The 25,017-nt window shown below is 40.5% G+C and overlaps 2 long non-coding RNA genes across 2 annotated transcripts; one reads left to right on the top strand and one right to left on the bottom strand.

Annotated features, from left to right (window-relative positions):
* The first annotated feature begins 2,496 nt into the window (after nt 1-2,496).
* On the top strand, nt 2,497-21,384 carry LOC104913424. The gene is made up of 5 exons (XR_004161514.1): nt 2,497-2,573; nt 9,996-10,078; nt 15,194-15,375; nt 15,908-15,980; nt 18,195-21,384. It is a non-coding gene; the product is annotated as an uncharacterized LOC104913424 (long non-coding RNA).
* Nucleotides 2,513-17,966, bottom strand: LOC116217246. The gene is made up of 3 exons (XR_004161515.1): nt 17,621-17,966; nt 7,261-7,355; nt 2,513-2,592 (listed from the first exon to the last, which is right to left on the bottom strand). It is a non-coding gene; the product is annotated as an uncharacterized LOC116217246 (long non-coding RNA).
* Nucleotides 21,385-25,017: the final 3,633 nt, after the last annotated feature.

The following is a 25,017-nucleotide window of genomic DNA, read 5'->3' as shown; positions in this document are numbered from 1 at the left end:
AATATATATATATAGAATCACAGAATTGTAGGGTTGGAAGGGACCTCTAGAGATCATCGAGACCAACCCCCCATATATATATACTATCCACCACAAAACAACTTTCTAATTAATGGTAATGGTCATAAAGTAATGCTGTGTTACAGAACAGTGTGGCTGAGAGCACTGGATTTTCTTCCTCTGAGGATGCAAGACCTCAGAGACCCAGATATTAGGGAGAAAATCACTTGTGCTGTATGAGCTTCATTACTCAATACTGTGATAATTACGTTGATAACCCCCTGAGAAATTCTTTAGTGCTATGAAGGTAACTCAGCACCAATAAATGTGGCAACCTTTTTTCTTTGGGATCTACAGTGGCTATTTTAATGGATATTGTGGAGAAAGATGTTACACGTGCAGAACCAGCTCTATTTCTGTTGTGAGCTTTCTTCAGACAGCGGATTGAGAGCAGGGCTTAATTTTGTCTGTTCTTGCTGAGAGGTTAAATCCCATTGCTGTTCAGTGTGTGTGTGTGGAGGATCTGGGGCTTAGGCACGTGGGGGCCGTACAGATGAGCTGCAGCACCAGTGCTGCAGCAGCTCTGTGACAGTGCCAGCAGAGCAGGAGCTGCCTGCATAGAATTGAGTTAAAAGCTGCCTGGTTTGAGCATCTGCATTTGTGCATGTGGAAACGTATGTGTGTTGTTTCTTTCTTTCAGCATGGAAAGTTTTATGTCAGCAATATATTTCTGTGGCATATGGTGTAGCATTGCTCCGCAGATGCTAAAAACCACCCAGATGTTGCAAAAATACAGTTCCCAAGATCTGCTCACAAGAAGGCCAGACCTCTCAAAACTATTCAAAGAAATAGCCTACTCATGTGCTATGTTGGGAAGAAGTCAGCACTTTGCTACTTCTGCACGTTCATTTTAACTTGTAGTTTGATGCAACCTTGGAAATGTTGCTTCTGGTCACAGTGTTGCTGCAGTGCTGAACCATTCTGCAGGTCTGTGTAGTAATGGTACAGCAGCATCTTGTCCTGTAGCAGTCAGCCCTCCCACCTGACGTGCTATAACAATGTTTTTCTCTTTGCAGCTTGCTCTCATGCATGCACGCACACAAGCACCTTGCAGTTTGTTTGCTTTGAATTTAAGAGCTGTAGCCATGCATGTTGTGCATGTTTGGCTTACAAGTTTTAATGAGCTATAGCTCATTAAAGAACAATATGTGAAGGCAACAACTGTATTTTTAAAGACACGTATGCAGCCATCAAGTATGTAATACTCAAACAATCAGTAAAAATGTCTACAGTAATATTTAATAGTGGGATAGTTGCTTTTTCTGCAGTGTTGTGATGTGGGAGAGGGGAAATGGTGACAAAGATAAGGATGAAGAGTTGTGTGGCATTCCCAATGCACTTCTAGAGGGCTGATAAACAGACTTTGGTTTCAGAATTGGTAGAGAGAGTCTATAAATCAGACAAGTGCTTGGGAATTCTGATCTTATGTGCTTGGTCTCTCAGGCTTATTTTTGTTTGTTTGTTTTTTATTGATTCACATGGAGTTAATGGCTTGTTGGAATTTACTCTTAGTCTGATGTGGGATGTAGGGATATGGTATAAGGGAGATAACGCATCCTTGCAAATCCCAGAGCAGCTGAGGATAAGACCTTGTTAAAAAAAAAAATGTCCAACAGAGGAGAGTTAGGAACAAATTGCCCTCTATTTTCTAATCCCAGTCACTTAATAGGAGTCCAGGTTACAAAAATGGGATGCCTCCTGTCACATGGATAAATAATTGTCCGTGGAGTGGAATGGTTTTCATCACTGTGTTAACTGTGGCTGCTTCTTCCAGATTTCAGTCAATTTTGCTTTTGCAAATGAAAAGTGTTTACACTGTATGCAAACATTTCTGTTGTGTAGTCTATATATTACTTCTGTGAATAGCTAAGAGAAAACTTTACTCCCACACCTGCAGTGTCTTGTCTTCCTTTGTTCTGCCTCAGCTAATTATTTGTGTTCACAAATTTCTGGCTTCCTCTTTCTTTACAATTCAGAGTTCTTTTGGAATTCAGAAAAGGAACGTACTTAAATACTGAGATGCTTTTCTCTTCTGCTTTCATATATTATTTTAAAAGTAAACATTGCATGTCATCAGATCAGAGATTCATTACATACCTACTTCCCACTAAAATAAATTCAATTTAAGGAAACACTCAAAATTAAGGACTTGATTATATTTGCTCAAACATTACAATAAACACCATCTATTCTTGAGCAAGACAGAAGGATTGTATGATTACACAGTAAATGCAACTTCAGCTGTGACTTTCTTGGCCTATGTTATGTAGCAGTTAGATTTACAGCCCTGGTTTTCTTATGTTAACTTGCAGAATGGAGCAATAGTCATTACTATTTTGTGTATCTGTTCCAGAAAAAAACCCTCGGAATTCCTCCATATCTCACTGTACATGTGGATCATCATTCATACTGAAGTTGTTCTCAATGATTGCAAAATATCACATAGAAGAAGCTCAGAAGTTTCCAGAAATACTTGAAGAGGAGCCAGAAGCAGCGACGATCAGCAGGTCTGGGTATGTCCAAGATATGGTACTGTGGAAGAAGAGTAAGTAGTTTTGTCAAACTAAAAATCTGGAAGCAGAGAACAAGGTTTTTTTTCCCAACCAGCACGTATTTGGGTTGTAGTTCTTCCTCTCAGGGAGCCCTTTTACACTACAGTTGGTGTAACACTTTACCAATGTGGGAAATGCTGTGTGACAGCAACTTGGGTGTCTTGGATATAGAGGGGCAAAACGCAGTGCTGCTATGACTTTTTTTTTTTTTTCAACAATGAGTTGTTAGAGAGAGTATTCAGAGGGATTAGCAGGTAGGAGGAGGCACCAGGAACGCTTTGAGGAGGATGCTTGATTGTAGTATTGGAGTTAGCACAGAGATAGGGGCAAAGGAAGTAGAATGTCTGTGTGGAAGAGACAAAGACCCTGGAACATGTATGAATATTTTGTCTGAAACACAGAGCAGGTCTCAGGCTACAGAGAGCTACAGCTTGTGCTTCGGGCTCTGTTGGTTACACAGTCCACTGGAGCTTCTCTCCCATTGTTTTTGTTTTTTTTTTACTGGAGCCCTGTAATTCACAGTCTATTATTATGCATACAGCCATTTATATTTAGTATAGCATTCTGATTGAAATTAAGACTCAATCTGAAAGAGAATTGAATTACTTTGGAAATAATGGGCCATATATACAGTATCTTAATAGAGCTGAATTATTTGGTATCTATAGATTCAAAAATGCACTTTGAGAACAATGGTGGTTATGAATGTTTTTCACGGTTCTGTGGCTGCAATCTAAAAAGAAACAAAACCATACAAAATTGTACTCCTTGAAGTACAATATGGATATTAGGGAAGTGTGAGATGAAACCCTGTGGGGTAACGGGTCACACAGTTACAGATTAGAATGTTAGGCTGTATCTAAATAAGTTGAGGCAATGTGTGTCACTCCTAGGATCTAGGCAAGTGTGACTGGTTGCACAGCTTATTAGTAGAAGAACCCAATGTGACCCTTTCAGGTTTTCCATGTAATTGATAACCAGTCCCACTAGCTTACATTCATTCTACACCATGGTATTAAAGTGAAGATTTTTTTGGTGTAGTTTTGGTACTGTTTTCCTTCTAATGCTGTGCTTTTTATTTCTCTATGCTACTGTGAGTAAGTTGTTACCATTTATCAGGCTACAGAAAGATATGTGAGCAAATAAATTTGCTCGAACCACTAGAATACATTGATTCCTAACTCTCTCTGAGGATGAAGTGCACATTTTGAGATCACATTCTTTACAAGGCAGTAGATCATAAATTTTCCAGTGGTTCAACATTAGGTTACCCCCCTACAGACATTTAAATGGTGTCATTTAGTTAGGAAATTAACAACATACCAGGAAAAAGAAGTTCATGCTTTTTGTGGACATTTTTGATTAAATAAAATAACAGTGTGAAACCACTTTATCCTTAGCACGTTACAAATGGTTGGTAATAACTAAATAGCTGTAAGGTTTGAGTCTAAATACTCGTTTTCTTGGTCATACAATGACAGAAATAATTAAAAAAAAAGTAGTTGATCACTGGGTGTGCAACTAAAACTGCCAGTGGTCAGCACTAACTTTGACTTTCACAGCTTTTGCTAGCTTAAGTTATGTTTGTGATGTTCTACTACAGTTCTCCAGAAGTAGTACAACCACGGGGAACATGTGACTGCATGCCACAAACCTGGATGTAAGAGGTGTGACGCTGCAGCAGAGGGCTTTCCAACCTGCCAGGGTACCTTTTGGAAATGGAATTTGATTTTTCTCAAGGACTCTTTACTGGCCGAGATAAATTAAGTATACATTTAGTTGTACCTGCTTAAAACCCTCTTTGTTAACATAAGAACAGTGTTACACAGACAGATTGTAACACATTAGAGCAAGACAAAGCATACCCAGCAGTTTGTCAAGCACTTCAATGTATGAGGATGTCACTGAAAAGCTCAGGCTGGCTGTAGGTTACTTTAACTTTGTTCGTGTAATGATGTGGTTCGGCTGCTTTTTCCTCTTTTGCTGTATGCTTTTAATTTGATAGGAATTTTCTTGCAAATATTTCAGTGGGAAAGTCAGTGTGGCTCAGGTCTAAATTTGACCTTAGACATTAGATAGTCAGCCTCAAAACGCTGCACAATTTGTATTGAGACACTTAAAATGTTAATAGGTTTTCAAGACACAGATGAAACTGTTGTACTCATTTTGCCAGCATAATTTACTACATTAATGATCAAAAAAGAGTGAAAACACTGAGTAAAATGTTAATTTCAAGCACCATTACAGAAATACAATACAATAAAATAAAATAAAAAAATCAGATAAATGTCCATTTGCTGTAAACTGACGGTTGTTAAGAGCCCATTGCCCTAAAGCAAGATATGCTTGTAGCACCAGAAGACCTCGGTCACTATCATTTGTGAAATGCAGATTACTTAATGGATTTTTTTGTGAAGGTTTTAATAGAAAAATAGTGATTTAAACAGTGTTCCCTCAATAATGAAGAGTCGACATTGTTATGGTGATTGTGTTAATAGAGAGCTGCCCCTTGCTTTAGCAGCTATGGCATTCTTGGATTTAAAAGAGATTTAAAAGTCTCAAGGTAACTCAGCAGTCTGTGTCTTCTGCATCCTTAGTGCTGGGTCACCAGTCCTCCAGCTCCAGTTGCTCCTGTTTGTGGTCTTAGTTCTGGAAATATCCCTCTAGCCTCTGCCTTTGCTAGCTGGGACTGTGCTTACAGCAAATGTGTCAGTCCTGGCGTGGTATGTCTGCTGTCTGCTGGCTGGTTCTCTAGCTCAGGGGGCACAGTAATGAAAACGTGTCTCCCTGGATCCAAAATTAGTCTCCAGGCCCTGACAGAGCTGACATGTATAGAAATGCAGGTGACCACATTACATCTGCTCCTCTCTGATCAAAGTTGTATGCAAGGTAGAAAGTGAGAGATAACAAATAATAGGGCCGTTCAGAGCTGAAACTGAGGGTAAACCTGAGGAAATGAGTCCTTCAAGAAGTGTAACGTTTCAGTCTCCGCAGCATTTGTCAGCTCAAAATAGGTGTGAGAGCTCCCTTCCTGGTAAGACCTGGAAGGCACCTGAACTTTTCACATCTGTGTAAAGACTCAGGTCTCTCCATCTGGTTAAAGCTGTTGTGCATACTCATATTTCAGTCTAGATCTGAGTCTTGTTCATTGTTGAGCGCATTATTTATTTAAATACCTAAAAATCAGCATGAGATTTTGTGAAAAACTAATGGCTGAGTGTTGAAGATATAGCAGGAGCAATGTCGTTCAGAGTAAATATGTTTTAAATAAAGCCTTCTCTGGTGCTGTTCTGCATGCCAAGAAGGCCTAATGACACTTCTGATATACTTCATGCATTCTGACGTTTTTGCATTTTCAGCCAGATAAGCATGCAGCACACAGCAGAAGTGATTGTATTAGTTTCTTAGTTTCTGCGCTGCCTATTGTATTAAATACTGGCTTAGAAAAATAAAATAAATCCAGGTCATGCATAAAGATGGTCGGAATGGAATAATAATGATGTGCATAAGTTCAGGCCTTGATAGCACCTTCTGGGAGAAGCCAGGCTCCATGTTTAGTGAATGCATGCAGGGAAAATGTATTTCTGGCATGTGAGGGAGCTAAATCAGGTCCTGCGGAGGTGAGGGTGCAGACATTCCTTGTTCTAGAAAGTTCAGCTCCTTTTCCACAGAGACTTTCACAACAGATGCTATGCAGAAGTTCTCACTCGCAGTGAATGAGGGCAGATGATCTCTCTCCTCTCCCACTAAATACTCATTGCTTTGGCTCTCCTTGCACTGAAGAGCAGAAAAGCCCCACTTGCTGTGGAACATATGTACCCACATCAGCAAGAAATACATTTTTCTCAAAGAAATATGTTCTTCTCAAAGATCCAAATAGAGCACGCTTTGCAGGTTGTAGGTCAGCATATCTGCTGTAGGGAGCAGTGCAGTTAGAGTTGGCCATTTGCCCAGGTGTCAAGGAGCTATTTGTGCTGCGAAACAGCATGCATGGCAGCGAGTTGTTTTCAGAATTAGAAGGTATGACAGCTAATTCTGCATTCCGTTCATTTTAATTGGTGTTTTTGATGTGATGAAGTGGCAAGGTTAAATCCACTAATTGTGGAGGTTCACTTGAAATATAAGGAAGGGTATACCACAGTTTCATGAGTAGAACAACTGGTAGAAAGGCCATGGCACTTGAGCTTACAAACCTCTGCAATTTTGATACAGTAAGCATAAGAACAGTGAGCATGTAAAGCAGATAGACGTAGAGCAATGTAGAGTAGTATAGAATACAGTGGAACAGGAGCAAAGCCTCTCTACTATTTGTTCACATCCGTTTAAGCCTCTCAATATATTTCTTTAAATGGCAATAAAAATTAGCCCAGGGAAGCTCATAAAAACCTTAGGAAAGATTTAAAATATTCTATCTCTGAAATCGCTTGCAATTAAAATATTGACATACAATCAATAAGCCTGAGAAATTTTACCAAAGGTAACTGTGTAGTAGCTGCAGAATTTTGGAGGATAATTAATATTGGAATAGTATGAATTAATTTAGTCATATGTATTAAAGATCCATGCAGAGACTTTGAAATTTTTTTGGCAGAGCTGTAAGAAAAGACACTTCAGAGAGATGACCATTGTGCTTTCTTGTGATTCTCACCCATGTTTGTGCTTTCCAACTTTCTTAGGCATTCTTCCAGCACAGGAAGCCCAGTGAGCACTCTGTTGTGGGATTCACTGCTGTCAGAGCCACAGCTGTAAAGAGAAACCCAGCTGTTCAATGAATCAAATGGGACTGGAATGGTCCACCATTATTCCTGGATTTTATTTTGCTGCAGGTAGTTGTAGATTGGTTCTAAGATAGTCTAAACAAAGTTTTTAACCTCATTATGAGTTTGTTAATTTTGAAGAATTGTTTTGGTGTATAGCATAAGAATTTTGCTGCAGGTTTGAGTATGCTTCATCCAGAATGTTTTTTAAAACAGAATGAACTGAGAAAACAGTAGTTCTTTGGACAGTATTTATATACTACACAGCAATTTGGAGGCAATCTGCTTATTTATTCTCTTGTGTTTGCTAACAACCATCTTGCAAAATCTATCAGTGATACAGGTAATGACAGTAGCAAAAGCAATAATGTAAGAGTGTCTGGTCACTGCTGTTGTAACCTACACCTCTAACGAAATCTCCACTCTGTGAAAGAGAACCTTTAAAAAGAAGTGGTGTTATTTACGATGCTCAGAACACACATACTGAAAGTCAGGGAGCAGCAAAGATAATGGCAGTCTCAAGGTGTGCATATTAGACACTGCTGTATTAAAATTATTTCTGATTAGAACGTGATTCTGCATATCATGTCCCCCTATGCAAATACAGAATGCAGATTGGGCTCTTAAAAAGAGGCACACAGAACAGCACACGTTTAGAAAGCACACAATGGGGAACCAAGAAGCAGTTGGTATTCTGTATGCTTTGTATTGATCCAAAGAGATCTGTTCTTTTAAGAACCTGAAGAGAAGACATAACCTCACTAACGTGGTGCAGAGCCAGCGTGTGTGGACTGTTGGCTTTTGTGAATTAACAAATGCTCCAAATGAACGCTGTAAAAATAAATCAGGGATGCTGCACTGCACAATGGGCTTTGTTCATTTATTTCTGACACGAACGGTTTAGTTTTAATTATTTATAACACTTCACAGTGCATTGGTAAATGTGCTGCAACATATTCTGCAAAAGTAATGGAGTCTTTGAAATAGCAGAGCACAGTAAGGCCGTCATCCCCATTTGGTAGCGTGGGGAGTGACCACAGCAGGGGAAGAGGAAGAGAGAGGGGTGCTGGTATTTGCATTACTTTGCCTGTGGGATGGGAACAACTGCAGGCACAGACTTTGGGCTTCTTGTTCCGATTCACGCTGGTGGGCGGAGCTCTGGCACTTCAGAGCCTGAAAGTTCACTTTTCCTTTGGATTCTGAGTTTGTCAACTCTAAAAATGTTCCGTTTAATGTTTCTGGTTTCTATTTTTGCTGCATCTCTTATGTTGGAAGTCATCCGTTACCTGAATAGGAAGCTAATGTCTGAAATGTCCTGCTCTGCACCCACGTGGAGGTAACGGGAGGGCAGCCTGTTTGATGCACTGAAAACACTCGTGTAAGAGCACTGTGGAAGGGGTCTATGTTTACCTTTGTTGTGGGGATAAGAAAACCGGCCCACCTTTCCTTTTCTCTGCATCTGTTGTTGTATCGATAATAAATGTCTTCCCATGGACTGGATGAAGGGTCAGACCTGCACTGCTATTTATAATGCATGCTCCTTCTCCTTTCTCTCCTGCTTTTATCTTGATTTTTCACACCAGTGATACATTCACCTGGAAATAACCCAGAGACTTAGCATCTTCCCTTTACCACTTGATGATGTCAGATATATTAATATGAGTATGGAGATGCTGCACAAAGGCAATCAAATGTAGTTTGGATTTATGTATGTAAACACTTCTCCATAGTATTTGCAGCCCTTTGCTGCAGCAATTGTGTTAATCTCTGATGCTGTTGAGGAATAGCAGCAATGTTAATGAATAACTCAGCTTGTATAGATTAAAAAAAATGTTAGGAATATGCTTCGCAGGCTATTTTATTCTTACATCTTTTTCATGAAGCCACATTCCTGGTGTAACATGGGACTTAAAATACAAACCTTTGCTCTGATCCTGCAGAGACTTATTAATGGCCTTTATTTTATGTGCTCATTTTTCAGTCGGACTGTTCACAATATGGAACCTACACGAGCCTGCCGGATCAAGATATAGAACACTAGATCTTATTCCAGCCTTTTCCCTCAATTATAATAGTGTGCTATTATCAGGGACAATTGCCAGCTTCTTAATTACAGGCAGCTGCAGAGCAGCAGGTTGTGTTTGTGCATCGATCCTATAATCTGACTTTACAACCCCAGTATCATCCAGTCATTGAACTACAGGCAACACCTATGCTTATTTTCTCTTGCTCTCTTTTGCACCATGACGGAATTAATTACCCTTTGCTTCTGACCGTTCCAGCAGCATAGCTGGGTGCTTCCTCCTTCCGTCTTCCACAGGAGTCTTGAGTATTCATTAGGAGGAGAAAAAAAAAGTGGCTGTCACACCCAAAGGCATCTCCTGCTCTACAGTCTCAGTGGGTTCATCTACATTCCATAATCAAAAAGATGTAGTTTGCCTTTGTAGTGCCTTTTCTCTCCTCTCAGGATCATGCCAAAAAGATCCTCCCTTCCTGCACCATCTTCACCCCCCGCAGCACACAGGTGTTTTGAACTGCCAGAAAAAGGTTTGTCCAGCATCTGTACCATGTACATGCCTCACTACGTATCCCAGTGCTTCTGCCCACCACCCCTTCTCTCTTCCAGGAGGCAGAGTTCCTGTGAGGTCTGATGATTGCGGTTTCCTCCAGACTTGTCAGAGCAGACATTGTGTTCTTGCTTCTCTATTGGTAAGTCTTTGAGATTTATACAAACAAAAGTGGCTGTCCCTGGTACACTGATTCACCCAGCTGATGTAAAGCTAAAGCACAGCAGACAAGCCTGCAGTAGTTCTGTAGGATAGCATGTAATGGGCCGATAAAGCACACGGTTACTGCATCCTCAGATGTCATTTACTTTCTCCAGGGCAGAGAAAGCCAATATGGGGTGAGCAGTAATGGTCTCCAGCAACTATAAAAGCAAAATGAAAAGTGACACTTTTCAACCCAGCAAAATATAAAAGTGAGCTCTACTTCTCCATTCCTCTGAACGCTTGAGTTTTAGCTTCCAGCCAGGGCTGTCACTTTGTCTAGGCTCAGCAAAGTGAAAGCCTCTGCCGAAGGCGTTACATCGTCATCTTTATCTTTCTCCTCACTTTTTCTTTCTTGTTAATTCATCTTTACTGGTCCTTTATTTACTTACTACCAAACTTGTTTTAACACCTAGGGCATCCACAATGATTCCTCACACGGAAAAAATGGTTGAACCATAACTAATGTAATAGAGATCAAATTGTGCTACGTTACACAAAGCACTTCTAGTTTGCTTGTTTGTTCACTCTCCCTGCTCCTCTTGGCTGCTTTGGAGAGGATTTTGTTTTTCTGTTGTGCTGTGCTTCTTTAATATGGATCCTATGATGTTTGAGTTCTGCTGGACTCCAACCCCAGCCACACATTCACTTTGCCTCAGGCAACCACCTGATTTTTCTTTTACTTTACACGCTTTGGAATCTATTTTTATATTAGAAATATGTTTAATGTAAGAATGAACTATTACTGAAATCAATGTTTTGCTATAAAAAAAAAAGACCATTTCTTAAACTAAAAGCCAGAGAAAAATTTAAATGCTCTGTTCCAGCTCTTTCTTCCTATGTTTTACAAGTGCCTTGTGTCTGACAGTCAACAGAGCCCGGCTCTGTAAGAACACAGTAGGACACAGGTTTCAGAACACCTGCTGGGAATCCACTGCTCTCATGTGTTGGTATAAGACTGCCAGTTTTCAGAGTACTTCAAGTCTCAGCCTTTGTGACAACCCAGCACCAATCTATTGGTGCCTCCAGACCCGCTCCACAGCATGGTTTGGATGCTTGGCTTTTTCCTAGGGAAGAGATCACAGCTAGAAATGGATTGCTGACTGTTCTTCTTGAAGGGTTATTTCCATTCTTTTTATATGGATGATGCTAAAGAAAACTTGAATCACCTATTAGTGATCTGTTAAGTACAGTGCATAACAGATGTACTCCCAAACACCCACGTTCATTTTTCATGATGTGGCAAATGCAACAACCTGCAGAGCAAAGCATGCATGGCTTCTGTTTAGAAGGAGAGGCAGCTCTCTAACAACAGGTATGTAATTAGTAAAAGACAGTGGTGACAAATCCTGAAGAAAGAACCTTTTTTACAGTGGATAAATCTTCAGGATTACTGTGAGTAACAGTTAGATTCCTTAATTATGCTGGAGTAAAGAAAGAGTTCAGTAGATCAGGTGTTATAATACAGAGCACAGTTTGTTTCATTGTGTAAGGATAAGAATTTGATGCAGTAGTCACAGGGGGAACGTATAATTCCCTGTATAATTCCCATAACCTAACATAAAATGGTAGCTCCCTTTTTCTGTCAATGCTCTTAGGATTACTGCTGCTGCTCCTCACCAAACGCCCAATTTAGGAGTTATTGCAGCTTCTAAAAATGCACTGTTTGTATTCATTGGAAGTGGGAGCCTATGGCTTTGTACCAATTCTTTATATTTTACTGAGCTAAAATAGGATAAATGCACAACTTGATGCCTTTAGAAACAGATACTTCTGCTTGTTTGCTTAATCCAAAACTTTTTAGGCTCTCAAAGCACTGCTGTAAATGTAAGACAAATGTATTTTTTTTCAGGTTAAGCTCTCAAATGAAGGGATTGTGTCCATCTCTGTGCTCTTTCCCTCCTAGATGTGAAATATAACACAGGCATGCCTCTCTGAGTGAGCGTGGGTCAGTAAGCACAGCGGTCTTTGGTGCTTTGCATTATTAAATCAGCTGGCTAGTCAAATGCTTCATAAAAACAGCATTCAGTTTTGTTAAAGATCATTAGCTATTAATGTAACAAATTTAAGAAATTATTACAGTCGTGGCAATTTGGGTCTACAGACAAAAGCCTAACCTCAGTCTACGTATGCTTGAATTTATTTCATTGCCATTACTTATTTTGACACGTGTTGCTGGCATTCTTTTACATCAGGTGAATCAGAAATAATTCCATGAATAATAAATGAATGACTGTTTATTAAAAAGATTATGGCCTGTAATTCGTGTGGATATACAAGTACTGGAATGAAGTGAAAATCTTACACATAGATGTAAAATATTTCATATTCTAACACCAATTTGTCACATAGGAAGAAGGCACAGCTTTCAGAATTCTGTACCATTGTTTCAAAGAAGTATAAAAAACTCAATACCAGATATTTGCTTATGGTTCAATAAATAGCAGTCATATAGTTTTATGACTATGCTTAATCTCACAAAGGTAAGATGTTCAGTGATATATGACTTCTGCTTATACGCAGTTGAAGAGCTCTTCTGCAATCCTGCTTAGCTTCCTTCCCTTGGGAGATGCACTCTTAAAAGGAAAGTGGACATGAGTTTGGAAGAACAAATACAACCAAAGATGAAGGACTTGTGTTTCTACAGGGGTTTCTTTGGAAGAGAGTATAGGTGGGTTTCCCTAGGATTGGGTTCAACTCCCAATTTTGGGGAGTTTCAGTTTTCTGGCAGAGATGGATCTTTGTTTAGACCCGTTATAATCATTTGTGCTCCTATAACAGTACTTCTCACGTGTTCACATGGTGTTCCATGTTGTGGATTTGGTACATCTCATTTGTACAACAGTTCCAAGTTCAAATCTTTTCCTAGCCCTGTTTCCAGAGAGGTGTGCTTTGAGTATGTGAAACACAGATGATGTCTGTATAAGATCTGCAATGGAAATCAAGAAGTCCTTAACTTCCAGGTCTGTGCTGCAGTATTGGATTTTTGAATAATGGAAAAAATCCCCTTAACTCTAATGATATGAATTAACATGTAATTATTATTTTAGTTATTGCATCACTTACGTTATTAATTATTCCTAATATTTTTTTTTACTTTGAGGAATATCGTCCCTCTGAGCACAGCACTTAGCAAAAGCTTTCTCCTTCTGACCTTTTACAGAAGCTGTACAGAATAAGAAGGGAGAAAATGCAGAATAATGCAAAACCATTTAAACTCTGCAATTGTTTCCAATTTGTCTCTATTAAAGACATGTATCGTTTTTTAATTAGAATAAATGTTGACCTATAAAGAAGACAGGAAACCTTCTAATTCAAAACAAACAAGCAAGAATAAGTAACTTGCCTCTCCTTACCTTCTCCTAACATTCAGATTTGATAGATTAGCTCTCACATCCCAGCTATCTTAAGTCCTTCACAGTCTAATCCTCCGAATGCATATTGACAATGCTATTATGGCATGAGTGGGGAAAGATGACCTTGTGTTTTTAAGCAAAAGATGAAATATGAAAGTGATTATTTTGGAACATTTTAACCAAATTCATTGAACTAAAATCATTTTTTTCCAGCCTATTTTCTGGAGAAAATGATCAAAAATGATCAGAACTCTGCTCTTTTTTTTTCTTTTTCTTTTTTTAGTAATATTGATTAGTTGCCCTCCTTTCCCTTTTTATTTTAATAGAAAATGCTTGTTTATAAGTTTTTTTGCCTTGAGTTTACAACATTTGCCAGCTTTTACAAAGCAGCACATCAGATATTGTTTTTCTAAATCAAGCCATGAGCCATGTGGAAAAAAAAATTGTACTTTTATCACTTTCAAGGGAGAAGAAATATTCTTTTATCACCCCAAAACTTTGTTTCTTCATCTGCTGAATATATCAATAACTCATTGGTTGCTGTGGAACTGAACTCTTCGCCTGGAAGGTTTAAAGATCCATGGATTTTAAGCACTACAGATATATAATTAAGAGCATAAGGACCAACATAAAGACCAGAGCTATGGCTTATACCTAGTTGTGATGAATAATGTATGTGTAATGAAAAGGAAAAGGTTGGAGGAGTCGCTAAATTAACTCTGCCTCTTCTGGCAGGAGTGGCACAGAGCCTGGGGCTGCTTCACTTTGGCCCCAAGAAGAGGAGAGTAGATCTCAGTTGTTTGCTTTGCTGCTTTGCTGAGGGTAGATGAGGCAAGGCCACATCTGCTGTGCTGGGGGATGTCAGATCAACCCCTGCAATGGGTGTGAACTGAAATTTATCCTAGAAAGGAGGGTGAGGATGCTCACACCCAATGCGGACAGATAAATCATTGAAGTTGACAGAGAGAACATTTGATGCAAAAATACGTTAGCCCAACACTGTCAAGTGAATGAGAGAATTTTATGCTATCCGTTTCTCACTGATATATGTTTGGCTGTCATCTTATTTCATAGCTCAGGCAATTGGAATACTGTTTAAATGTGTATCATAAACCTATAGATGGGAGCATTTCCCAACTGGATTTAAACCATTACCCCAGAGGTGCTTCAGAAACCCTGCTGTGTGTCGCTTTTTAACATCAAGGGGCATTTCTGATCTTAATGTCTAGAAAAGGCAGATGAACACTAACAGCTGCTTATCCATAGGCTGGTGAATTGAATAGGGAAATACTCTGTTCTGGAAGTCAGATCTCCGGAGAGAAGTGATAAATTATGAGCATCTCTAAGTAAGAGCGATAGTCTCTAAGGACAGTTGAGCAAGGCTGATAATATAAAATATGTAAAATGTGGAAAATATTTAATACTTCTGTTTCTTTGCTCTAAAGAGTTGGAGGGGTTGTATTAACAATATATATGGTGCACATGAGCAGGGGAAATGCAATATATTCATTCTCAGATCACTAGTTTGTGTAATGCTTTTCTGCTTCGCAGGGAATTTCAGGGCTATTACACTGGTAAGGAGTCAAGGGCAGTTTCCTCATGGGCTGACATGGCTCTCCTGGGACAAGAGGAACAGCAGATTAAGAGCTAGACAGTTTAGTACTTTTTCCAAATACTAATTTTTTTATTATATTTGTTAGCTCTCCAATCTGCAACTACTTAAAAGTAATCAGCCTTCATTTCTGAGTGGTGGACTGCCCCCAACTCTATAAAAAGTTCTGTAGGAAGTCAAGGTGTACAAAGAGAATCTTCAGCTGGACAAAGACACAGTGTGTGATTCCTGGGGCACAGACAGAAAGAGGGACTTTCCTGCAACGTTACGGTGAGAAAGTCTAAGCAAAATACTTTCAGTGCAATTCTCTACTCTTGCTGCTCTCTAAGGGACACGTAACTCTGTGAGTCGGAGTCCTACACCCTGCACTTGGATCAGGAAACCACTGATTCCAGTTCTGCAGGCTCTCTGCAGTATGTATACCTGTATTTTAGATGGAACATCTGGATTTTCTTGAATTTTCTCGTTGCCTGACTGAACACGGTTATTTTCTACAGTTACATTGTGTGAAACGTATCCACACAGCCTAGCAGCTTCAAATAACTGTAATCTCAGCCATAATATTTCTATAGTTTGAGAGACATTTTTTTTAAAACAGAGAACTGGGTTTAAGTGTAAATTCTTTTAAGAGAAGATTGATGCTGAGTTACGTGTAGCTTTATGATTGATAACTGAATTCTCCTTGACTACTCTCAGTTTACAAGTCTTTATGATTAAGAGAAATTTGTCCTTCACGTTTTGGTGATCGATTCCTTTAATCTGTTCATTGTTCACTGAGTAAAAGCTTCAGCTCTCTCTTCAGTTTAGGTGCAGGGAAACGTGGGATCTCTAAAACAGGCACTGGACCTTTTGAAAGCTGATTGGAACCAACAATGGTAAGCAAAACAAAAGCAGAAACAGGAACAAATTGTGCCCAACCTTTGCTTGACTCCAGAGAGAAGTTTTACAGTCTACTCCCTGATAGCCAATGTGCTGGAGGCATCAAAGACAGAAGGAAAAGCCTGTAACAAGACTTGTTTAATTTTAACTTGAATTCTGTCAAATATTTACTTTTAGATTAGGAACCGTGCATGGAAGATCTGTGTTTTAAACCAAAGTGAAGCCACAAAGCCTGCTTGTCAGCTAACTTCATTTCCCTAGTTGTGCTGAAAATGGTTCCTCTGTTGCATGCACAAATCAGCTTCCTTTATGAAAGCAGTGGAAAGCTTGGATCAGAAATAACTTGCATTGCTTTTGATGAAACAAGAGTGGGCCATAATTCTTACAGCAGTATTTCAGTTTTTCTCCAAAGTATCTGCAGCTCTCCCCTTGTTGTGCTGGTCATGTCCAAAACTGCACAACCTCATCCGTGCAGTTGTCACATGGCTAGATTTTGGTTGCCCAGGGCACCTTGTCACAGGCAGTTCATTGTTTATTCAGAGGTGAATTTTGATGAAGTTGCATAAGGATATAAGTAACACAAAACAGTATAGTCCTCACTGGAAAAAACTGGTAAGAGAGTGTTCTACTATTGCCCAGTGGGAAAGATAACTTGCTGCATTCCTTTGAGTTGTTTGAGAGAACTGGAATGCCAGAGTCCCTTTGAGAACTATGGCTGAACTTAGGCCCCCCTCAGTACCGGTATAGGTACAACCCATGGAATCAGGGGGACAATAAGGGAGAATTAGAGCAGAGCTGCCCATGTGTTTTGCTGCCTAGAGCATACTCTGCTCTCCCAGCTTTCACAGCATTCAGGTTTTCAGTTTGATAGAACACTTCTGAGTGTTACTGTAATAGCACTTTCAGCCAGATACTGTCTCCCTACCACTTCTGTTCACGTTATCATCTCCCTTCATTCTGTTTTCTTTGAGGCTGCTGTATCCTTTGACCCAGCTGTATCTTTTGATAGTTTTTTCCACTGTGCTTTCTTTCCATTTGTTATTTCCCTTTAGTCTAACAACTACTTTTCCTATTTCCACCTCTCACTCCATTACTTTCATCATGCCTTTTTTCTTTCCCACATTCCTTAATTATCAATCATCTTTCCCTTATGCTCATTAATCCTAGTGTTTTTCCTTTTCTTTATCTGCTTCTTATAGGAGATAAAAACACACACATGCATGTATATACACAGTTTTCTTCCAACCACGTTCACCCTCACATAAGTGCTCCTTGGTGCTGTTTGGTGTGACAGGGAGGAAGACTCCCAGCTCATCCGTGTCCTCAGAGGGATCCAAATGTTGGATTTGCCCATGTGTGTCTTTCACCCCATGGTCCAGCATTCAAGCTATACCAGATGTACGGCAGCAGATAGACTTCCTTAGGAAAATGTTGTTTTACAGTGTCACTCAACTGCAACATATTCTAATACTTGCATTACATTTTGTTGTCTCCCTTTTAGCTTAGCAACAACAGCTGTTAATTAAAAAAAAAAAAGATGTTTCCAAAGGTTTTTGAAGAAAACACACTACTCCACCTGCCTGGAACTGTTCCAGTTGAAACTCTCTTCAGTTCAGTCCAGTCCTTTCTTTCTTACCTGGCCAGTGTGTGTGCGCTGAGAAGCAAGGGCTGCTACTTTGTGGTTGTGGCACAGCCCCAGGTTGGCTGGCACCCAGCATCTCCCCTTCTACCCGGGGAAATGCACTGGGGAGCTCCTGATGCAGGCAGCTCAAGGCAGGCAGTGCACACAGCTTCCTTTCTTGCTCTGAGCCATCAGCTGTAGGCTGCTGCCTGCTGTGCGCACTGCTCTTCCTGGGGAAGGGACAGCAGTACCTCTTCATTTGCTTACCGTGGTTCTTTGGGGCTCTGCTGTCACCTGCTTGCAGAGTCATTTGCAAACAGGCAGTATCACTGGGGAGCAGAAATGTGCTTTTTTTTATATTAAAAAAAAAACCCTAAGCAGATTTATACTCTGGTTTCCTGTCAGATCTTTGCATTTTCCTTCTCCGCCCCGCCCAGCCCCTGACACACTTTTTCTCACTTTCCGTCGCTCTGTACTCATTCTGACACCAGTGCACTTGCTTCCTTTATTCCAGATTCTCCCCAAAACTTTCGGCACCTCAGGGGGCAGGAGGACTTTTGCTCCTTGTGTTTCTTTTCCTTTTTAACAGCTGCAGAGCACAAAGAACCTCTCTGGGGCTCCTTGAAGAGCCAACATCACAGGCATGGAGGCAACATAGGGACTTCATCCTGCAGCAGCAGCATCGAGACACCCATTCGCTCATGAGCACCCAAGGTAAGGACAGCAGCTGTATGGGACAGCATTTAACTCTAATTGCCACAAGTTCCACTTTCACCTTTTTTTTCTGTGCTCATTTTTGAGATTGTTTCTCTCAGGACTGCGGCCACCCATCCTATCCTCAGCAGCACGAAATGTGCTGCTGCTCGGGGGGGCCCTGTGGTACCCCAGGGATGGGTGTTGGTAAGGGAAGTGCCTGCTGAAATGGAAGTGCAGAGAGGGAGGTGAAAGGGCTGCTTGTCAGCACTGGTTGCCAGAGAATTCTGCTTCTGCTCTGTGTGCTGTGCTCTGACCAAGTCTTTAAATCCTTTCATTAGGGATTTATGCTTTCTATTAACTAATAAAATCTTTTTTTCCCCTCTTTTAATTAGCTCTTCTCACTTCCTTTATTCTTTCTCAACTCTAATGTATCTCTAATCTTTTTCACCATCTTCTTATGCCTGTTTTTCATCAAACGTATCTTCTGTGTGACAAATATTCCGCTTGTTCCTTTCTTTCCCTTCTCTCCACCTTCTTGCCCATGCAACAGACTGTACGTCCTCCCCCACGTTCTCAGTCTCTCTCTCCTTCCCCTCTGTGATTTCCTTCTCTCTCTCATGTTCCCCTTTCCTGCCACCTCCTGCACGCACCCCTTCCTGCTCCATCCACTCTCTGTGCATGCAGCATGCATTGCTGCCCTGCAGAGTTGGTTTTGCATGCAGTGGTGGTGCCTGTCTGCTGACCTGTCTTCATACACACACACATTGCTTTCATATCTGCCCTTTTGCTCGTGTACATAATCAGAATTTGCATGTTTGCAGATTTGGAGATGCATCCCAAAATACCAGGCTTGCATTGCCTCCCTCTAACTCTCAGACTCATGCTGAGTGATTCACAACAAATAACCGCTGTCATCCTGTCTCTGTTTCCTTCTGTCTCACCAATAGAATTTTCTAACACCTATAACACACCATAGCTTCCTTTCCACTCAGAAGTATGGCCCTCTCTGACTTTGTTTTTTCTCTCTCTGCTTTTAATATCATCCCACTCCTTCTGAGCCCTTACCCCAACCCTCCACCAGGCTTCTCTGTTTCTATGCTGCATTCACACTGGAAGGAAATGCTGAAGCAGATGGTCTTACTCTGCTGCCTCAGCATCCCCCTGAGACCTCGTAAGGAAACCAGAGGAAGTACTGCAGTCTCTCAGCTCCTCTTTACTTTGCAGGATAGGCAGGTGAGAGCAGAGTAACAGCTTTGTAAAGCTCTTAGAATTTCTGGTCTGACAGTGAGGTCATTTTTGTCCCATTGAATCCCATGGGATTTCAGATCTTGGGGAGAGAGGCTCCCTGCTGTAATGCTGTAGAGGCAGTAACTTCGTTCCCGGGATCTGGAAAGAATTCATTTTGCAGCTACCAGAAGTTGCCAAGATCAGGTTAAAAACTGCATCCAGGGACAGTATTTGCTATGACTGCTTGTTTAAGTTTGTAAGCTTTGAACCAGACATGAACAAAGTAGTAATATTTTTTTTTATGAAGTTTTTTAGCTTCACCTTCTTAAGCAGGGCTACTGAGACTGAAGATTTATTTCTAGGGATGTTCTGGTTTGGGCTTTTGGGGACTGAATAAGGATCACTTATTAAACTCAGCTGAATTAATAGGAGAATTATGATGTGCGAGAATTCTCTTAGCAATCTGTCCTGCTTTCTCAAATTGTCTTTCTCCTTATGAGTGAAAGAAGCTTAAACTGTATGTTTGCAATTATAATGCATACTTATTGATTCAGAACTAGCAAACTGTGGCCTTTGAGCTGTGAGCATTCTCTTCTGAATACAGAAGCAATTACATGAAAATATCTTTGTCTTTTGCATCTGCCGAAAAGTCTGCAAGCCTGGAACGACACAATAGGATATGTAATTTCATTCATAGAAGTTTAGTATAACTGCACTCTGTAACAACTTGTGATATGAAAAGTTCTTGTGTTCTTTTTAGTCATCCTGTAAAACATGTATGATGATCTTGTGTGTTTTTTTGTTTTTTTTTTTTCAGTATCCTGTGCCCCCAAAACTATTTGGTTGATTTTTGTTGCTGTTTTGGTGGGATTTTTTTGGTCAAGCCTTGATATCTCCCTGAAACTCATTGGCCAAGACTACATTTCTCTTTTTTTCTCTCTTCTCCTTTTCTCTTCCCCTCACCATCCATCATTACGGTTTGCTAGGAGTTGAGTTAAAAATGGACTTGGTCAAAACGGAATGGTGACATCTGCAAGGGGATCTGGAGCCAGATTTTATTTCCTAGTTTCTTTAGTCATGTACCTGATGGAAGAGAAATTTCGAAGGGAAAGAGTGCTGAAACCTTCAGCCACACCCAGCAAACCCTTCTACTGGGAGGGGTACCTGAGAAATTCAGAACCACAGGTTCGACTCCCTCTTCTTATGCAAATAGTTACTTATGGTGAGAGAGAAATCTGAATTAAGGGAGAAAATAAACTTTCTACGGGAGAAGAGAATTATCTGAGTGCGTGTATCTCTGATAAAATTAAGAGCAGCTCGAACCTTCACTAAAGGTACATCCCAGACAACTGAGATATGCTGAAAAAAAGTCTGAATGTTTTATCTTGTTACTCGGTCAAACTTAATGAGATAATGAGATACATGGCATGATTATCACAGAGAATGAAGCATATAGAGATCTTTATTCCTCCCAATATTATGTCTATATTATTGCAAGAGAACCATCTACCCACTTCTTATCAGCTGTCTCAACTCCCTTTGATATTGAAATGCATGTTTCACAAATACATGTTTCACTCAGATGTGGCCATTAAGGTTGTGTTAGTGATGGTGTATCGTGGCCTATGGTAGCTTTCTTTGTAAGCAGCACCCATAGCAAACTCAGCTTAAAAGAGGGTCCAGGCCTGATAAATTTCAGACTGAAGAATAAAACCCTGCCCTCACCGTAGGCAGTGGACTTTTGTCACTGATATCAGAGAGGTTTTGCTTTGGCTGTTTATCGCTGCTGTCTGTAGGATTTGCATTCTCAGAATGCTGTCCACTTTGCTGAGAATAGAGTATTTGCAGTGAATTTGCAATTCTTTTTTTTTTTTCCCAGAGTAAATGATGGGGTTTTCTCAGGTATACGTGTAACAAGATTCTCTTCTCCCTTCCCCCAAATTCTCTGTTGAGTGCTGCCTTCACCCTCCAGACAGGGTCAGCTATTTAATGGCAATGAACATTTTCAGGAAGGTAACCTTTCTGCTTGTGATTTGTTCAAGGACTTTGGGATTATAATGGTTACTGTCAAAAGTACATAATTGGTCTCAGTGGCACACATCCAACAATAGGAGCTTCCTTCTCTCTGCTTCACTCAGTATTCTCTCCCAGTATTACCCTCTCGCTTTTTTGCTCCTGTCAGGCACAAGAACACGAGTGCCAGTCTGCTTAGCTTGCCATTGGACAGCACAGCAGACCTGCCATCCACCTGGCTGCGTCCTGCTGTGGGTGGCACTGGGTTGCTCCTTAGCTGGAGGTTTTCACACTGACTTCAGTCAACAGAAACGTTTTCTCTGAACTTAGATTTTGAACACCTCTCGTCCTTCGTGCTCTTCTCCCGAAGAGTTGGGACTGTAGGGAGGATGACAGTCTGTGAGTACTGGGGGTTCTCACATGTTTGTAGATCTGCAGTTAGAAGTGTACAAGCAGTACAGTCTTTGGGATCTCTTATACAAAAAGCAAACAGACTTTTTTCACAGATCATAAAAATGCATGATTTCTAGCACCATAAGCTGACAAAGTGTTGTGTGTTGTCTGCTGCCACGTGGAGTGAAGAGAATATTCTTGTTCTTTTAGTCCCACAAAACCTATTTCATCCTCTGCACTGGATGGGGCATTGCTTCCTAATGCTGTCTGCTTCAGCAATCTCTTTAGCAACTCAACAGGAAAGAGGAATTTGTCAAATCTCACTGGATATCTATCAGAAATGTCAAACTAGATGCTGTAACGTTCTAGTTTTGTCAAAAGGGTAAATGTATGTACAGCTGTGTATGTGATATTATTGCTAGTAATCGTTGCCTCAGTGAATTTGCCTGTATAAAGCAGCACCCTGTGGTACTAAGGGATATTTTTGTTCTGGTCCCAGAGGCCACTTTGGCCTTACACAAAGATACTCATTATTTGCTTAAGTCTGACAAGTCTGCCCTGTTCATGGCAGCTGAGGGGAGGAACTACAGTTCCATCACAGCCATGGAAGGATCCCCAGCAGCTCCTTGTGCTGTGTCTGCTGGCACAGCTCTGCAGGCGAACCCAGGCACTGAGCAGTGAGTGTAGCACAGATGTCTGGCTGAGGTAGGATCAGCTTTTGCCATATGAATGCAGAAAAAACCGTATGCTAGCAGGACATACCTGATTTACACACTTTAGCACAAAAGGAATCCTTTCCAATCCTTAGCACAGCTGGTGATTGAGTCTTTTCTTCTTAAACATCAACCAAGATGATCACATTGGGAGGATCATTCGGAAGCTTTTGGCTTTCACCAATCCCAGTTAAACTACCAGGGGTGCTCATCATTCACTGACCACGCAGGTCTGTTGGATGAAGTCTTTGTTTAAAAGATTTCCTTCCTCTTTGCAGCTTCACATGGATTGTCTCCATGTTCCCCCTCTTGCATCAGAACAAGTCCTGCTGCAGCAGCTGCTGCCCACATCTGCTTCTGGGCTTCTCCTGAGTAGTTGCCGTTCTGTGTTTGTCATTGTTTATGATGGAAGTAGTTGGGGAGGTCATCAAACTCATTTCACTAATGCCTCGTACTGAAGGAAAATAGAAAATTCCATGAACTTTTTCCATCTTTACCACTGAAAACTGTTTTTTTCTTCCTGGGGAGGCAGAAAATAATCTTCTCTATCACCACTCTGGTATTTCCATTCACAGTTCCTGCCAAAACGGGACCCAATACATCTCAGTATTTATTTGCTTAAGAGTATTTTTGATGTGTTTCATCCTTCCAGTAATATATTCCTGTATTTTCAGTTGCACGCCTTGCAGGAAGATCTCAGTCTAACACGCTTTATTGGAGAAGATTTAATTTCCTTCTGTCTTTTATTCTCTAGATTTTGCGATTTTTGCTGTGAAAGCTTTTGGTGCAGAATGAAACAAACAAAAAAAAGTATTTAAACTTTCATCTTAGGTCAGAAAAGAGTGTGTTTTTCTTCTGCTTTAGTTTTTAGAAAAATTAAAAAAAAAAAAGTTAAAGTGAAGGAGTATTACATTTCCTGTGAGGCTGGAAACACTGAATCAGTTTCTTTTTAATCTGAAATTCTGCGGTTTGAAGGAAAAATGATATTTCTTGGGCATTCTCTAATGGAGTGTTACAATACAGAAAGGTGTTTTTGTGACTTGCCCGTATCCATAGCGAGAGCAGCATCAGTCCTGCTGCACAAAATGCTGTTGGCAGTAACACCATCACTGAAGGGCTGAGCACAGTGCAGAGCGCTGCTTGGCTCTGCAGGTGCTGCAGGAGCTCTATGAGAACCATCAGGAAGGAATGAACTTCTCCATCTGCAAAAAGCAATTGGAAAATGCTAACTTTGAGGCAGAAACAATCAGGATTTGAACACTTGTTTTGAAGGCTATCAATTTAAGGTCAAGCTCTGTGATGTTTTAGAGTTTTCTGCAATGCAGAACAATGCAAACTCACGCAAATGTGTAATTAAAACATAGTCAGGCATAAATTGTGGTTATGCATCCAGCAGCAAGCACACTGAAGTCCTGCCTTGGCTGCCTGTGGCTCCTCTTGCACCACCTCTTGTTCTCTCTCTGCCTGCATTGTTAGATGTGGGTCTTAAATCTTTATCTGTTAGTGGGAGCGTAGGCTCTTCTCTATTGTCATCACTTTTGAAAACAGGACGTAGGTAAATTGGGCTATTTTGTCAATTTTACTACTGTTTTAAATATATTTCATGTATTTTCTAATACATTTCAAGAGACCCCCAAAAATCTGAGTGCTGGAAATTGCAATTCGATGACTTCAGTCTTTCCTTGTGACTTGTCTTTCCTTGTAGCTAATAGTTAATGCTGTTGTGATGTAGTTTAGATGACTACATCATATTGCAGTACTCTGAGGCTGGAAATAGTGATGAAGTAGGAAAACAAATTTCCTGTAGCACACAGATGTAAGAAGACAAGTTAGTAATGGAGAGTCAGGGGTGAAAGAGAAGGCTGGAGGTTTGTTTGCTTGTATCAAACCTTTAATGGTACTTAAACTTAGCTTGGAATGTTTTGTTATACAGGAATTTCTGATTTGTTTTCCTACAGCTGGTAATATTTTGCACTTACGTGTGCCTTGTTTCCTGTGGCTGTCAGCAGTCATGTCAGGAAAACTGGTGCTGTAATGCAGCTCTCTGCCTTAGGGAACTCATTGTAACTGTGCTGCAGAAAAGAATCAAGAGAAGGGTTTACAGAAGGTAGTTTTCAAAGCACCTAACTTATTTATTGCCAATAGAAGGCAGCAAAAGTTGTGTATTAATCACTTCCACTCGGTGAGCACCTGCACATTCCCTTCTGCCTTTGGTAGCTCCATCTCACTATTCCTGGTGCAGCAGTCCTCCTACTCACAGCTTCCTCAGTTCTGATCTGGCAGGATTACTGAGATAGAAAGAGTTAATTCTAGGGAAGGGAACGAGTCAGGACATCAAAATAAGGTATATGCTTCTCCTTCCTTTTTTTT

This window comes from Meleagris gallopavo, chromosome 16 (assembly GCF_000146605.3).
Source record: "Meleagris gallopavo isolate NT-WF06-2002-E0010 breed Aviagen turkey brand Nicholas breeding stock chromosome 16, Turkey_5.1, whole genome shotgun sequence".
Lineage (NCBI taxonomy): Eukaryota > Metazoa > Chordata > Aves > Galliformes > Phasianidae > Meleagris > Meleagris gallopavo.
Note: the sequence above shows the minus strand (reverse complement) of the source record. Positions and strands in the feature narration are given on the sequence as shown.